This window comes from Canis lupus, chromosome 8 (genome assembly GCF_048164855.1).
Source record: "Canis lupus baileyi chromosome 8, mCanLup2.hap1, whole genome shotgun sequence".
Classification (NCBI taxonomy): Eukaryota; Metazoa; Chordata; class Mammalia; order Carnivora; family Canidae; genus Canis; species Canis lupus.
The window spans coordinates 15696823-15710819 of NC_132845.1; the positions used below are offsets into that span (position 1 = coordinate 15696823).

The following is a 13997-nucleotide window of genomic DNA, read 5'->3' on the forward strand; positions in this document are numbered from 1 at the left end:
CAAAGCCTTTCAACCAAAAGCACATAATACTTTTTGAGATACTACAGTTCTAGTTAGCGTAGAGAACATGACACAGTTCTCTAAATTATGAACAAACTGAGGCCATTATGTAATAGAGGGTATCCAGGATTTGGGCATCAGGAAGGCATGGGCAAGAAGAAAGAGCTTTGAAGTTACATAGAGTCCAGATACTCTAAGACAATAATCAATTCAGTTATATATATTTTTTTATTTTTCATACCTATGTAATGGAATAATTCTTCTACTTCATTGGTTACTGATAGATTATTTGAGCTAATGTACACAAAGTGGATAGAATAATTTCTAGTTCTTATAGAAGCTCAATAAATATTTTTTCTCCTTCTCCAATGAATCTTTTACATTTGAGATGATCTGTCTTTACATCCAGGAATTGGAGAGAGGCTGGATGAAATGTCAGCACTATGTTCATAGACCCAAGTTATATTGCAATTTCTAGAAAATTCCGGTGTCTTCTTTAGCAGAATGGAACCTGTAAGATTTCCCCTGGAGATCATCAAGGCTTTCCATCATACTGGGCAATGCCTGGAATTGCCTGATTAAATGTAGTCACCTCCTGTCCCAGAGCTTGAAGGAAATTTCTGCTCACTTTGCAATTTTAGCAGAGTACAAAGAATATTGCATTGGGAGCAATGAGAAACAGGTTGGGGCATAGGTCTAATCTATTTTGTCCCTAATTCCTTCAACTGTAAATTCAGCAGGTGGGAATAGATTGATCTCCAAGATTATTTTGGAGATACATTAACTAAGGTATACTTTGGAGTCAGATGGCTATTGATTTGAATTTTGGCTCTACCACTCAATTTTTTTTTTTTTTTTGTCAAGGCATTTAACTCTTGGGGCCTTAGTTGTACCTATTGTAAAATAGCCAATAATACATAATTGAAATGAGAAAAATATTGGAAGCACCTGGCACAAAGCAAATGCACAATAAACATTAGCTCTCTTTTACTAGATGAGTATTTCTTAAACTGTAACATGAATCAGAGTCACCTGGAAGGCTTGTAAAAAGAAGGAAATGAAGCCCCCAGAATTTCTGATTCAGTACATCTACGGTTAGGGCCCCAAATGTTGCATTTCTAGTGAGGACCCAGGTGATGCCCCAATCATGTGTTGAAAATCAACACTCTGCATCAGGAGTTGGCAAAATGCAGCACTTGGGCTCTATTTGGCCCACTGCTTGCTTTTGTAAATAAAGTTTTATTGGAACACATACATGCCTATCAGTTTACACATTGTCTATAGCTACTTTCCCACAATAACAATAGAGCTGAGTGCTACAACAGAAACTGTATAGCCCACAAAGCCTAAAATATTTATTATTTGGCCTTTTACAGAAAAGTTAGCAGGCCTACTGTAGACTACCATGTAGTATTGTTCCTAAGGAGCTTTAGGGCTCTGACAATTTATTTAAAATGTATTTTCTGTTGGGAGGCCTAGATATCTTTTTTTTTTAAAGATTTTATTTATTTATTCATTCATGAGAGATACAGAGAGAGAGAGAGAGAGAGAGAGAGAAAGGCAGAGACACAGGAGAGGGAGAAGCAGGCTCCATGCAAGGAGCCTGATGTGGGACTCGATCCCTGGTCTCCAGGAACATACCCTGGGCTGCAGGCGGCACTAAACCACTGCACCACTGGGGCTGCCCCAAGGCCTAGATATCTTCTCAAATATTAAAAAACATATTCTCTGTGAGCCTAAAGTCTTCCTTAACCGAATCCACGGAAATATAATGATATCCTGGCACAGCATAGTTGCTAAGAAGCCTCTTGAGTCTGAACTCAAGCTTTGGATAAGATATTTCACTTCCTATATGGTAAGTGGGGATAGTAATAATACTTATCACATAGGGTAATCATGAGGATGAAAGTGAATTATACACTTGAAGCATTTAGAAAAGTCCCTGGCGTCCAGAAGGCCATCAGTAAGTATTAGCTATTACCATTATTATTATTAAGGGAAAAGACACCTTCAGAGTGCTCTGTTCTCAGAACCACATTTCCCCTTTCCAGGTTCTTCAAGCTTTTTAATGAGTACGTGAGATCATAAAGTGTATTCACTGTATGTTTACAATAGCAATATAGCCACTTACTCTAGTTTAAAATATTTGATCACAAATCTTGCTATCTCTAATATCAAAAGCAAAGAGACCAAATTGCGTTTTTATGGAGATGATTCATTGGAACTAATGACAAAATTAATAGGGCAGATTTAGGCTAATCCATTCTTTCCAGCAGTCCTTTGTGGAGACTTAAAGTCTTTTCTGAAGTGGGAAGGAGATGAAAGGTCCTTTAAATGAAAAAAAATCCTGCATATCATACGAAGGAATCTTTGTGGTCAAGTTTAAATTTTTATCCTGAGTTGTTTGTTCTGAGTCTGAGGCTGTCCAGAAAGGTCATGGAAAATAAGTTTTCTTTGGGTTCTGTCACAGGGCTGTTTTGCTTGTAGAACGTTGCCTTCTAATAATCTTTGAACTTGAAGCACTGGGCACATGAGTGATAAACTACAGACACTTACTCGTGACATGAGCACAGGCTCGGTCAGCTCCACCCGCTTTTCCATCTTCTTGACTGTCATTTTGCTGTCACTCAGCATACTATCCCATGCTTTTCTTGCACCTCCTAGCAGTGCAGCAGTCCTAAGAGGCAGATATTCATTAGGTTCCTAGATTTTTTTCCTTAGAGCTTGTAAGCCTGGGCCTCTATTTCCTCTTTTCTAAAATGAGATAATTGACTAATGTACTATTGTGAATATTAAATTTGAGAGCATATGACAAGTGCTTTGTGAACTCCTGATGTATGTGAGGACTCCGCAAACATTAGGGCTTTGTCTTCTACCCCCTTCCATCCACCCCCTACCCAATACCCCCGCTATTTTTTGAACTTTTTTTTTTTTTTTGAACTTTGTAATGAGACCTTGTAAAGTAATTTGTCTTTACTTAGTCCTTTAAAAATGGTTTCCTAAGAACCTGGGTCCTTGAAGCTGAACTGTAGGTAGCCCTCACTCAGGGGGAGCAGCCATGTGTGAAAGAATTAAAAGCAGCTGGGCTAGGCACCTTTAAAAAGGTGGTTCAGAGAGTGCTGGGGTGTGCAAGGGGGCCAGAGGAATCACTTAGGCCAGGATGAACTAACTGCTGTTAGGAAGTAATGTAATGGACTGCAGTGGAAGAAGCCTTGTAGTGTTAATGAGGCAATGAACACTAGGCTTAAAAATAGTAGCTAAGTTCAAGTTGAAACAGATGGAGCTGAAAGCCATGAAAATGGCCTGAGGCAGTTATAGGTACAAATCAAGCAAATACACATATATTTTAGGAAATTGAACTGCTAGGTTAGTAAGGGTACTGCAGTAAGAGTTTTGAAAACAAATGCCCTCTAACCATGGTATTGCAAAGGTAAGAGTATGCAACATATAGATAATATTAAAGTTTATTTTGATTAAAAAATCTGAGTAGGTGGAGAGCTTATTCCTACACCTGTAGAGTACTTCTCCACTCTGGAAGTAAGTCAGACCATCTTACCAGTATTTTCCCATTTCCCTATTTCCGGGTGACAGCCTTGGAATTGCTGGTGAAATCTCCACAGGCCTGTCCATCATTGCAATTGATCCAAAGTTGCAGAACAGAGTGGCTGCAGCCACTCTGGAAAACTGTGTGGAGGTTTCTCAAAGAGTTAAAAATAGACCTGCCCTACCACCCAGCAATTGCACTGCTGGAGATTTACCCCAAAGATACAGAATGCAATGAAATGCCGGGACACCTGCACCCCGATGTTTCTAGCAGCAATGTCCACAATAGCCAAACTGTGGAAGGAGCCTCGGTGTCCATCGAAAGATGAATGGATAAAGAAGCTGTGGTCTATGTATACAATGGAATATTCCTCAGCCATTAGAAATGACAAATACCCACCATTTGCTTCAACGTGGATGGAACTGGAGGGTATTATGCTGAGTGAAGTAAGTCAATCGGAGAAGGACAAACATTATATGGTCTCATTCATTTGGGGAATATAAATAATAGTGAAAGGGAATAGAAGGGAAGGGAGAAGAAATGGGTAGGAAATATCAGAAAGGGAGACAGAACATGAAGACTCCTAACTCTGGGAAACGAACTAGGGGTGGTGGAAGGGGAGAAGGGTGGGGGATGGGGGTGAATAGGTGATGGGCACTGAGGGGGGCACTTGACGGGATGAGCACTGGGTGTTATTCTGTATGTTAGCAAACTGAACACCAATAAAAAATAAATTTATTATTTAAAAAAAACAAAGTTGCAGAACAAAATCATGCAACTTTCTCTTGAAGTAAAATGAAACTCTGAATCTTTAACTTTGAAGATAAAGCTGTTCAGTTCAACCTTCATTTCCCTCTCCTTCTCTTCTTTCAACCAGACAAAGCTTTTTTTTCCCCATTCTCCAACTAATGGCCCTTTATTTCATGGTTCCTGGTTACAGAAGTTGGCTTCATCTGTCCATCTCGAAAACATCCAGAGAGCAGCAGGAATCACTTGATATTCAGCATTCCTATTTAGTATGGTAGATGATTGAGAGATGATCTGCAGAAGTCCTTTTTTTAATTAAAGTATAATTGATAAACAATATTCTATTATTTTCAGGTGTACACAATAGTGATTCAATATTTTTATACATTATGAAATGATCCCCATAAGTCCATTTACCATGTCACCACATAGCTATTACAATATTAATAACTTATTATTATGTACTAGATTTGAACTAGTATAGTGTGTAGTTTTGTAAATAATATCTTTGAAAGTTTTCCGTAACATTCAAGGAAACAACCAGGACCTTATAAAGGTGCTATGGAGAACTGAATTAAGTATAAAAGGTTCCAGTATACTTTGTTTGCTATAGAATAAGGTATTTACGCAAATTCATCTGGTGTGGAGTTTAAATTTCCATCCTAATTCTAATTAATGAAGAATTCAAACTTCAGAGGGCAAGGAAAAGTTGACTAGGTTTGTTTGACCACCAAGGTTGATCTGACTAAGACTTTCTAAAATCCAATTATTCCTAATTTATTCCAGACGCTCTCTTCCTAAAAAAGGGCTTATATTCAATTTGCTGTAAACGATAATCAATGAGACTTATTATAAGTAAGTTAGCTGATTAGTTGTTTGATGTCATAGAAACATTTTAGAAACATAAACAATGACAACAAACAGTTTAGAATTTAGCATCCTCAGGAATTGATCTATGATGTCAGGGCACAGCTGTTATGGGCGATGTGACACCACTGGATGAAGGAGGAAGGCACTCAGGAGCTGCTGAACAGTACTGACAGAGAAGTACCCCTTCTTCCAGCACCAGTGCCTGCCTGGCTTAGCCATTAATTTGTAAAACTCATTTAGTCTTTCAAGATTAAATCATGGATGTTTAATTTCTCAAAAAAAAAAAAACTGGCTCAGTGGTAGAGAAGAATTTATCAAGAAGGTCAGGCAATTACACAATGGTCTTAGGACAATGTGTAAAAAGCATGCTGATGATTACAATGATGTCTTTGTTTTATGTCTGAGCATCTTAATTTTATTTGGCTTTCTTGGTGCCGGCGTTAGAACACACAAACAGCTGTTTTACATCAATGCTTATTTGGTACATTCCACATAGTCCATCAGTTGTGAAGTGAAATCAATCACTTCCCCAATTTTTCAACAACCACAGGGCCAGATAAGATATGCTTTCTTAAGACAAAATGGTTTTGACTCCGTAGCCTGCAGTATTTTACACTAGCCATATACTTTCTTCCTCTTCCCCACTATTATATTTTTTCCTTTGCCTTTATACCCATGACTAATAATACCCTGTGCCTAATTGCAGGCTGTGTGTTGTCCTCATCTCAACTTTATTAGTTTATCCAAATCCTGTTTCCTTGAGTGACCATCACAGATGGCATCTTTTATAATTAGCCCATTGGTCATCCAGATTTAGTATTGTTTATGGATGGGTGGACAGAATTTGTGTCTGATGGTCCATATCCTCTCTCTTCTCTGCCCTCTAGCCTGGGACCTTCGCTCATCAAAAATTTATGTTTTTCTTATCAAACCAGCTGAAAAACATTTCCTATCATGTATATATGTGAGCAGATATCCGGGGGTAGGGAGTTGACTATCAATCCATGATATCAATATTCTCATGATGCATTTTATGTCTCATCAACATGCAAAATGCATCAATGTGCAAAATGTACCTCATAATGCAGAAAGGTAAACCATTGTGAGAAACTCTTACTGGTTTTCTAAAAACAAAAACAAAACAAAACAAAAAAAAAAACACAAGAAAACATTGCTGTTAGTATATACCTAATAAATATTTATAAGATACCATTTAAATTACAGTGAGTCAAATTCCCTTTAATTCAAACTAAACTCAAGATAAACTTTTAGGTATTAATTTCCTAATACCAGTTAATATGGCATGGTGTGAATAATTTTATCCTGTAGGAGAAATTAATGGAATTCCATATTAATGTATGATCTATAAACTTGGTAAAGGGAAAAAAATAAAGGTGACACTGACAAAGTCAGTATAAATTAAAGCACAAGGAGAAACAACTGCGATGAAATAATCTTCCAACACTGAAGACATCATATGCAAGCTATATATCAAGTAAACTTAAGGGTGCCTCCTTGTGTCAGACTTGTAAGGTAGAAAATTCTGATATCAGTATGGAGAACTTAGAATGACTAAACTGTGGCTAATGACCCCTGTTTAATAGGAGTATAATATTCTTTAGATTTTGTTAGCAATAGTTGTGGACATGACACCTTTCTTCCATCACTAAGTTACTAGGAAATTGAGATAATTCTAAATAATTCCTCTGTAATAAAATAGTGCATGGTGTTTTCCCAAATCCACAATACCTGAAGATTCACTTTGACTCCGTTTTCCTGAAGTAATGCTAATACAGATCATGGGTAATCTGAGAATCTTCCTCTGAATTAAAAACTCCAGTTCCCACTAATTCTGCTCTGATTTTTGCCCCTAAATGACTTTATGTCTTAATCAAGTTCACTTGAACAGTCTCCATCATGTGCCATACCAGATTTCTATCTGGGTTTTTTTTTTTTTTTTTTAATCTGGGGTATTTTTGCCCCTAAATGACTTTATGTCTTAATCAGATTCACTTGAACAGTCTCCATCGGTGCCATACCAGATTTCTATCTTGATGCCAGTCCTAATCTGTTCATGCTACCTAAAAGAGTTCTATTCCCTTACCTGCATGCCTGTACTTAAATTAAGTGTTTATTGTTTTCAGGTGCTCAATCCAAACATGATTTTATTGTTCTTCTTATTGCTAGCATGTACAAAAAAACTAGTGAACTTAGAGTCTGAATTTCAGGCAGCAAGCCAACTCTGAGATACATTTCTGCAATCAAAATTAACTGCAACATCAACTGGAATGAAGAAAAAGCATGGAAGTAAAGGTTAACATATCATAAAAAGAAGAATCTGGGGTTGTCTTTCAAGAATCTTTTTGGACTAATGAATCCAGACCATTGCCTGGTTGCAAAAGCTCTATATCATTAAGGCAAAGGGCACAGTGGCCTTTCCACCCTAGATTTTATTGGCGAATGCCCAGCTCTGATACTATGTATGTAGCGTGTGTGCTAGGCAATTTGAAATAGGCCTTCAAGTCTCTAGTGCTATCAATTATTAGACTTCTTTTTCCTTAACATAAACATCGACTTCTAAAAGCTAATTTTTTCCCCCTGACATTTACTGTCCCACCCCCGGACTATGTCAGATGATTGTACCATCTGTTTGAATAAAAACTCTAATTTGGCCTGGATTTGGATTTTGTTTTTTCCCACTTCAGTCTATCAGATCCTTAACCATTACATCAAACCACAAGAAACCACATATTTCTTCACAGAGTAAATGATCCTCGTCTGGCCCCATTGGCCTACCAGGGCTTCCAGTTTAGGTCTTCTCTCTGAGTCTTGAGTTTCCTGTTGCTGCCTGACAAGCTCTGCAATACCTCAGGCTTCAAGTGCCAAGAAGCCTGCTCCAGACTGAGCGGGCATGCTGATTATCTTCCCAAGTGTTAGATGCCCATGGCTTCCGTCACTGCCTTCTGGACAGAGCTAACAGTGTCAGGGAAATAAAAAAGTTTGGACTAGATAATTTTAAAAATCTCTTTCAGGTCTAAATTCCAGATTTCACATTTATAGATGAGAAAACTGAGGCTTGAAGAAGCTGACTCTTTAAGGAAAAGAGAGCACGTGAAGTTGCCTATTGATAAAGCTGGAGGTAATGTCAGTGATGTGCTGGTTAATGTTTAAAAACCAGATCTAGGGGTGGGGAAGAAAAAAGTCCTAATTCATAGCATTTCTGTAGTGTAATTCTAGTGCTGATTTCTGTGGTATAAATACTCCCATGATAGTTGATTTCAAACTACCAACATGAGTCAACCAGCTGCAAAATTCCTCAAAATGTAATAATCGGCTCTTGGGATCTGGTACCAATCAGCTCCAGCACATCCCCCAAAATGTTCTGATTTAATAGTGATAATGGAAGGAACACTTGGTTGGTTCTATCGCCCTGCATTTCTCTAATCTTGACAGATAAGATCACTTAACTCCAACCTGAGGGCATGGTACCTTTCCAGATTCTGAGGCTAATGGTCTCCCTAGACTAGGGAACATAAAGCCCCTTAAGGCAGTAATTCATTGAGCCCTGACTTTTTCAAGCTCCCTCACACCCTTGTTCCCTCGGTTCTACTGTGAGGATATCCAGCCTCCTCAGTGACTGGCTTGCTGCCAAAGAACCTACTCACCTTAAGACTTGGGTTTCCATAGATGATAACCAAAATCCACTCCAAGACATGCCCATGAGTTTATTTTACTCTAAAATTTTATCCGGTTGTGTAGGTAGGAACCACACTAAGAGAAGCAGCTACTGTTGAATTGTAGAAAATAGGCATTAGGGCATGTGAGAAATGCTCATAACGAGGAAGCTTCCAGACCTATAGCCACTATAGTAATGTGTTATTTCTAAAGATATTGAGGTCCTTTATCTTCTTTTCACTTCTGACTTATAAAAGACCAAAATTGCATAAAAGCCTATGATGCTGAGGAAAAGACACATCAGAGTCATGTACCTCTCTCTTGAACAAAAGACATTCCACTATGAGGTCATCAAAGATACACTGATTTCAAAATGTAGCCTAGGAAACCCTTCACGAATGGCTATCATTTTGAAACGAGGACTTAAAAAAAATATGAACTCTGGCATAAAAATGAATGAATAATCATACACAGTATTCACAAATCATAGTTCACTGATCAACTTTTAACAATTCAGGGAAAATCCAAAAACAGAGAAATACATAAGAATGCATCCAACAAACTCTTACACAAACCTTTAAAAATTATAGTTATGAAGACCACGTAGCCACATGAAGAACATTTAAGATTTGTTAGGGTAAAAAGATATAAAACTGTGTGTCATTAACAGTATAACAATGTTTTTATATGTACATAGAAAAAAAAAGCCCTAGGAGATACTCCTGAATTGTTATCTTAGGACGGGCATTACTAGTTTTTCCTGTTTTCTAACTTTCCAAAGTTTCTATAATGTGGTTAATTATTCTTATGCTGAAAGGATATCTAAGCTTAAAAACAAACAATAAAATAATAAATTTAAAAGTAACCCGGATCCCTAACCAGGACCCTGACTACTCTTATGCACACTGAGAAAGCTCTCCCCCTGAATAAGACCCTTGCTGCACATGTGCAAGGCTCAGGGCAGACCTCATCACATCTCTTAGACCAGAAATACCATTTCAAACACCAAAAGACTCGTGGCAGAGGGAGGACACTTGAGGTGAGTTGTTGTCATTCATGCTTTCTTCTTAGCTCCCCAGGGAAAGACCAGGTACCCTTCCTTCTCATGTTGGTGCTGCTAGAGAATGCCTCACTTCAGGTACAATTCACTACTGACTATATCCTCCTTTGTCCCACAGTCTCTGGATCCTTTATTCCATTGCTAACTCGCTTCCTTATGTTTTCAACCTCTTCAAACACTTGGGCCAAGAGAATAACTTGGCTTCCTGGTTTCCCTCAGTTGCATCCCAAACTGCTGATCCTCCCCACTCTGGTAAAAGCTTACCCTTCTTTTTTTTTTTTTTTTTTTTTTAAGATTGTATTTATTTATTCATGAGAGACACAGAGAGAGAGAAGCAGAGACACAGGCAGAGGGAGAAGCAGGCTCCACGCAGGGAGCCCGACGGGGGACTTGATCCCAGGTCTCCAGGATCATGCCCTGGGCCGAAGGAGGAGCTAAACAGCTGAGCTACTCCGGCCCCAAAAGCTTACCCTTCTTGAAGCTCATATTATTCCATTTTCCCACCTTCTAGCCTTCGTTGGTAATGCTGTGTACTATCTCCTGGTGACCTCCTGGCTTTTGCTGAAGACTTTGGCATGTGGTTCAACATTTCCCTCTTTACCCCCACCAGCAAGACCCAAGTCTGGATCCATACTGTATCTGCAATCTCTATTCTTGGATCAGGGTGCCTGAAAATTGCTGCAAAGCAAACAACTCTGCAAAACAGAGCTGCTACAAATTTGCCATTTCCCAGTGGTGCTTCCTCAATCCTGTCTCATTCATCTTCACCAAAGATGTAAAGAAAGGTCTTTGGTAAAGTAGCAAGTTGCATGGAGTCCCTGCCACTATCAAGTGTCTCTTAGTTCCAATTCACCCTTCAAATATATATACTCTGTGATGATGGATGGAATCGCTTGAAGTATTTCTCTGTTAAAGTTAGCATGATGTTAAGCTTTCTCAGTAGAGAGCGCTGGAGGGACACCGCGAGAGGAGGGGGCTCTCTTGAGGTTTCTGGCTGCAGTGTGGTAGATGAGCAGCAGCAGCGTGGGTGTGAGGACATCTGGTGGTACTTGGCCCTAGGCACTCACTCAGCAGGCCCTGTCCCTCAGGGACACTGCAGCCCCAGCGCAGCCTGGTGATCCTCTTCCTGCTGCCCTCTCTACAGATATCCTGTGCTCCAGGCTCCCTCTTGGTATTGACTCCCTGATTATTTGCACTAACTCCCTCCTCTGGGGTGGTTCCCATTGTCCTCTCCATGCTGTGCTCCTCCAATGTCACATTCCTGCCTGTCACATTCCTCCCCGGAGGGACACCAGGCCTCCACTGCTACTGCACACCCATGTGCTGGCCACCAGCTGTGGCTCCCCAGCCCTGCCTGTATGCCAGAGGGATCATTCCTGCTTATCCTGTGACTGCAGACCAGCTCTGGCCAGCAAATCAGCAAACTTCTCACCATCTAGTAGGTTCACATACACATTCTCCAATGTTAGAATCTAAGAACCTATCTATCCAGAGAGGATAGAATTAGTTAGTGGGAGATTTGTCTACACTTGCTGCTTCCACTTGACATCTTACCTAGTCTTCATCCTACTGCACTCTGGCTTCCACCCCATTTACTGAAAATATTTGCTCCAAGATTACCAACAATTTTATTAGGCTTTTTTTTTTTTTTGTTAAGATTTTTATTTATTAATTTGAGAGAGTGTGTGTGTCTGTGTGTGCTCACACACAGACTAGGGGGAGGGGCAGAGGGAAAGGGAGAGAGAAAGAATCTCAAGCAGACTCTACACTGAGCATGGAGCCTGACCCAGGGTTTGATCCCAGGACCCTGAGATCATGACCTGAGCCAAAACCAAGAGCCAGCTCCTTAACCCACTGAGCCACCAGGCTCCCCCTACAAGCTTATTATTAATGTTAACAGACAGTGTTTTGGACCTCATCTCATTTGACTTATCTGCTCCATCTGACACTGACTGGTTGCTTTTATTTTGTGACACATTTTCCTGGTTTTCCTTCTACTTCTTTGATAATTTATTTTCAGTCTCCTTCAGTGGCACTTCTCTCTGCCTGTTTCTTCAACTAATGTTTTTCCAGGATTTTGCCCTTGGTCTTCTCCATGTAACATCCTGTGTAACGTCTTCCATTCCCATGGTTTCAACTCTCATTTACATAAGGCAATCTCAGATCTATACACTGAGTTCAAACCTCTGTCCTGAGCACTATCTTCCTCTACGCATTGTCACCATGATTCATGGGCAACTCAAACACACTGTGTCCAAACTGAAATGATCTGCTGATCTGAGATCTATTTTTCTCCCCCATTTTCTGCATCAGTGAATAACTCTACCAGTCACCCTGCTCAAGGCAGGCACCTGGCAGTTATTCCACATTTGCTTCCCTTTCTCATCTTCAAAACCCATCAGTCACAAAGTCCTATTGATCTCTGTCCTGAATAGCTCTCCATCTTCCAACTTCTTTTCATCAACATGACCCAAACTTTAGCAAGAAAATATATTCTAAATATGTTGGAAGCATAATCAAGGAATAAGTGGATAACATGAGGGGGTGCATTCCAGAGGGTGGTTACAGCTTGTGCAAGAGCATGGAGACATGAAGCAGTGTGATCTCATGCTCTTCTTTACTATACCTACCATATGGTAAAGAGCATGTTACTGTGAAGGTATTTTGTACATGTGGTTAACATCTACAATTAATTGACCTTTTTTAAAAGATTTTATTTATTTATTCATGAGAGACACACACAGAGAGAGGTAGAGACACAGGCACAGGGAGAAGCAGGCTCCATACGGGGAGCCTGATGTGGGACTCAATCCTGGGTCTCCAGGATCACGCCCTGAGCCGAAACCAGATGCCCAATGGCTGAGCCACCCAGGGATCCCTACAATTAATTGACTTTAACCAAAGGAGATTACCTTTGGTAATATAGGTGGCCTCACCCAATAAGTTGAGGACCTTAAGAGCAACAACTAAGGTGTCCTGAAGAAGAAGAAATTTTGCCTCAAGACTACACATTAACTCCTGCCTGAGTTTCCAACCTGCTGGCCTACCCTACAACTTTCAGACTTGCCAGCCCCAATATGAGCCAATTCCATAAAATATATATATATATATATATATATATATATATATATGCATGTATATCTTTATATATATTTGTATATTATATATATTAGACACATATCTATCTCCTATTGGTTCTTTTTCTCTTATGTTCCTTGACTAATACACCTGCAAAATTCCTTCACTTGGCCTACTTGAATACTTTATGGCCAAGCCCACAGATGGGTCTATCTCAGAGTTCCAGACTCTGCAATTTAAATCTTCCTACATTCAGCTAAATCACAAGATATGAAAACCAAAGATCATGTTTGTCATATTCCATGTATGAAGTCATGTGGCATTTGTGATAAGAACTGTACTTTTTAGCAGTTAGAAATACACTTTGTCGGAATTTTTGGATATGAGAGAAGAGAAAAAAACAAAATATGTCAGGAGAAAACCAGTTTGGTTATCAGTAAATTAACTGGCCTGACAGCTTGAATAAAAATTTGTAATAAATTTCTCCTTTGGATAAAAAAGAAAAAGTTAACTAGTTCAACCCATAGATGGAAAGGAGTCAAGAACTAAATTCCATTTTTGGCTACTGTCCTAATAACTTTTCTAGGTTTTTCATTTTTTAAACAAAGAGGCTGTGGGAGCAAGGAGGCAGTGAGAAAAATCTTGTTGTTGGCACAGTTCATTTAATTTCTTGTGTGGAGAACCAGTAGACTAAAAAGGTCAGGTTAGTACCTATAGCAGGTAAGAGAAGACATTTGTAGTGTTCAAGTATCTAGTGATTTGAAAGGGACAGTCTTTATTTCCTGTGACAATTGTTTATTATAAAGGTGAACCCTGATCCTCGTGATGGGCTTGTTGGTAGGATTTCTGGTAGCAAGCATGGCACCAAGACAGCCAAACATTTTGGATTTGCTGGGGATCAATACTAGAGGATAAGATGTCTTTAATCTCTGAAGAGGACATTCTTGAATCAAATTTCTCTCCAGAGATGATCTGGATTAGTTCAGTGATCATCAACATTTTTGCAAATACATCAAAGTCTCT

General features: G+C 39.3%; 1 long non-coding RNA gene across 1 annotated transcript; it reads right to left on the reverse strand.

Annotated features, from left to right (window-relative positions):
- Positions 1-4261: 4261 nt before the first annotated feature.
- Positions 4262-9161, reverse strand: LOC140637874 (uncharacterized). The gene is made up of 2 exons (XR_012034954.1): positions 8827-9161; positions 4262-4553 (listed from the first exon to the last, which is right to left on the reverse strand). It is a non-coding gene; the product is annotated as an uncharacterized lncRNA (long non-coding RNA).
- Positions 9162-13997: the final 4836 nt, after the last annotated feature.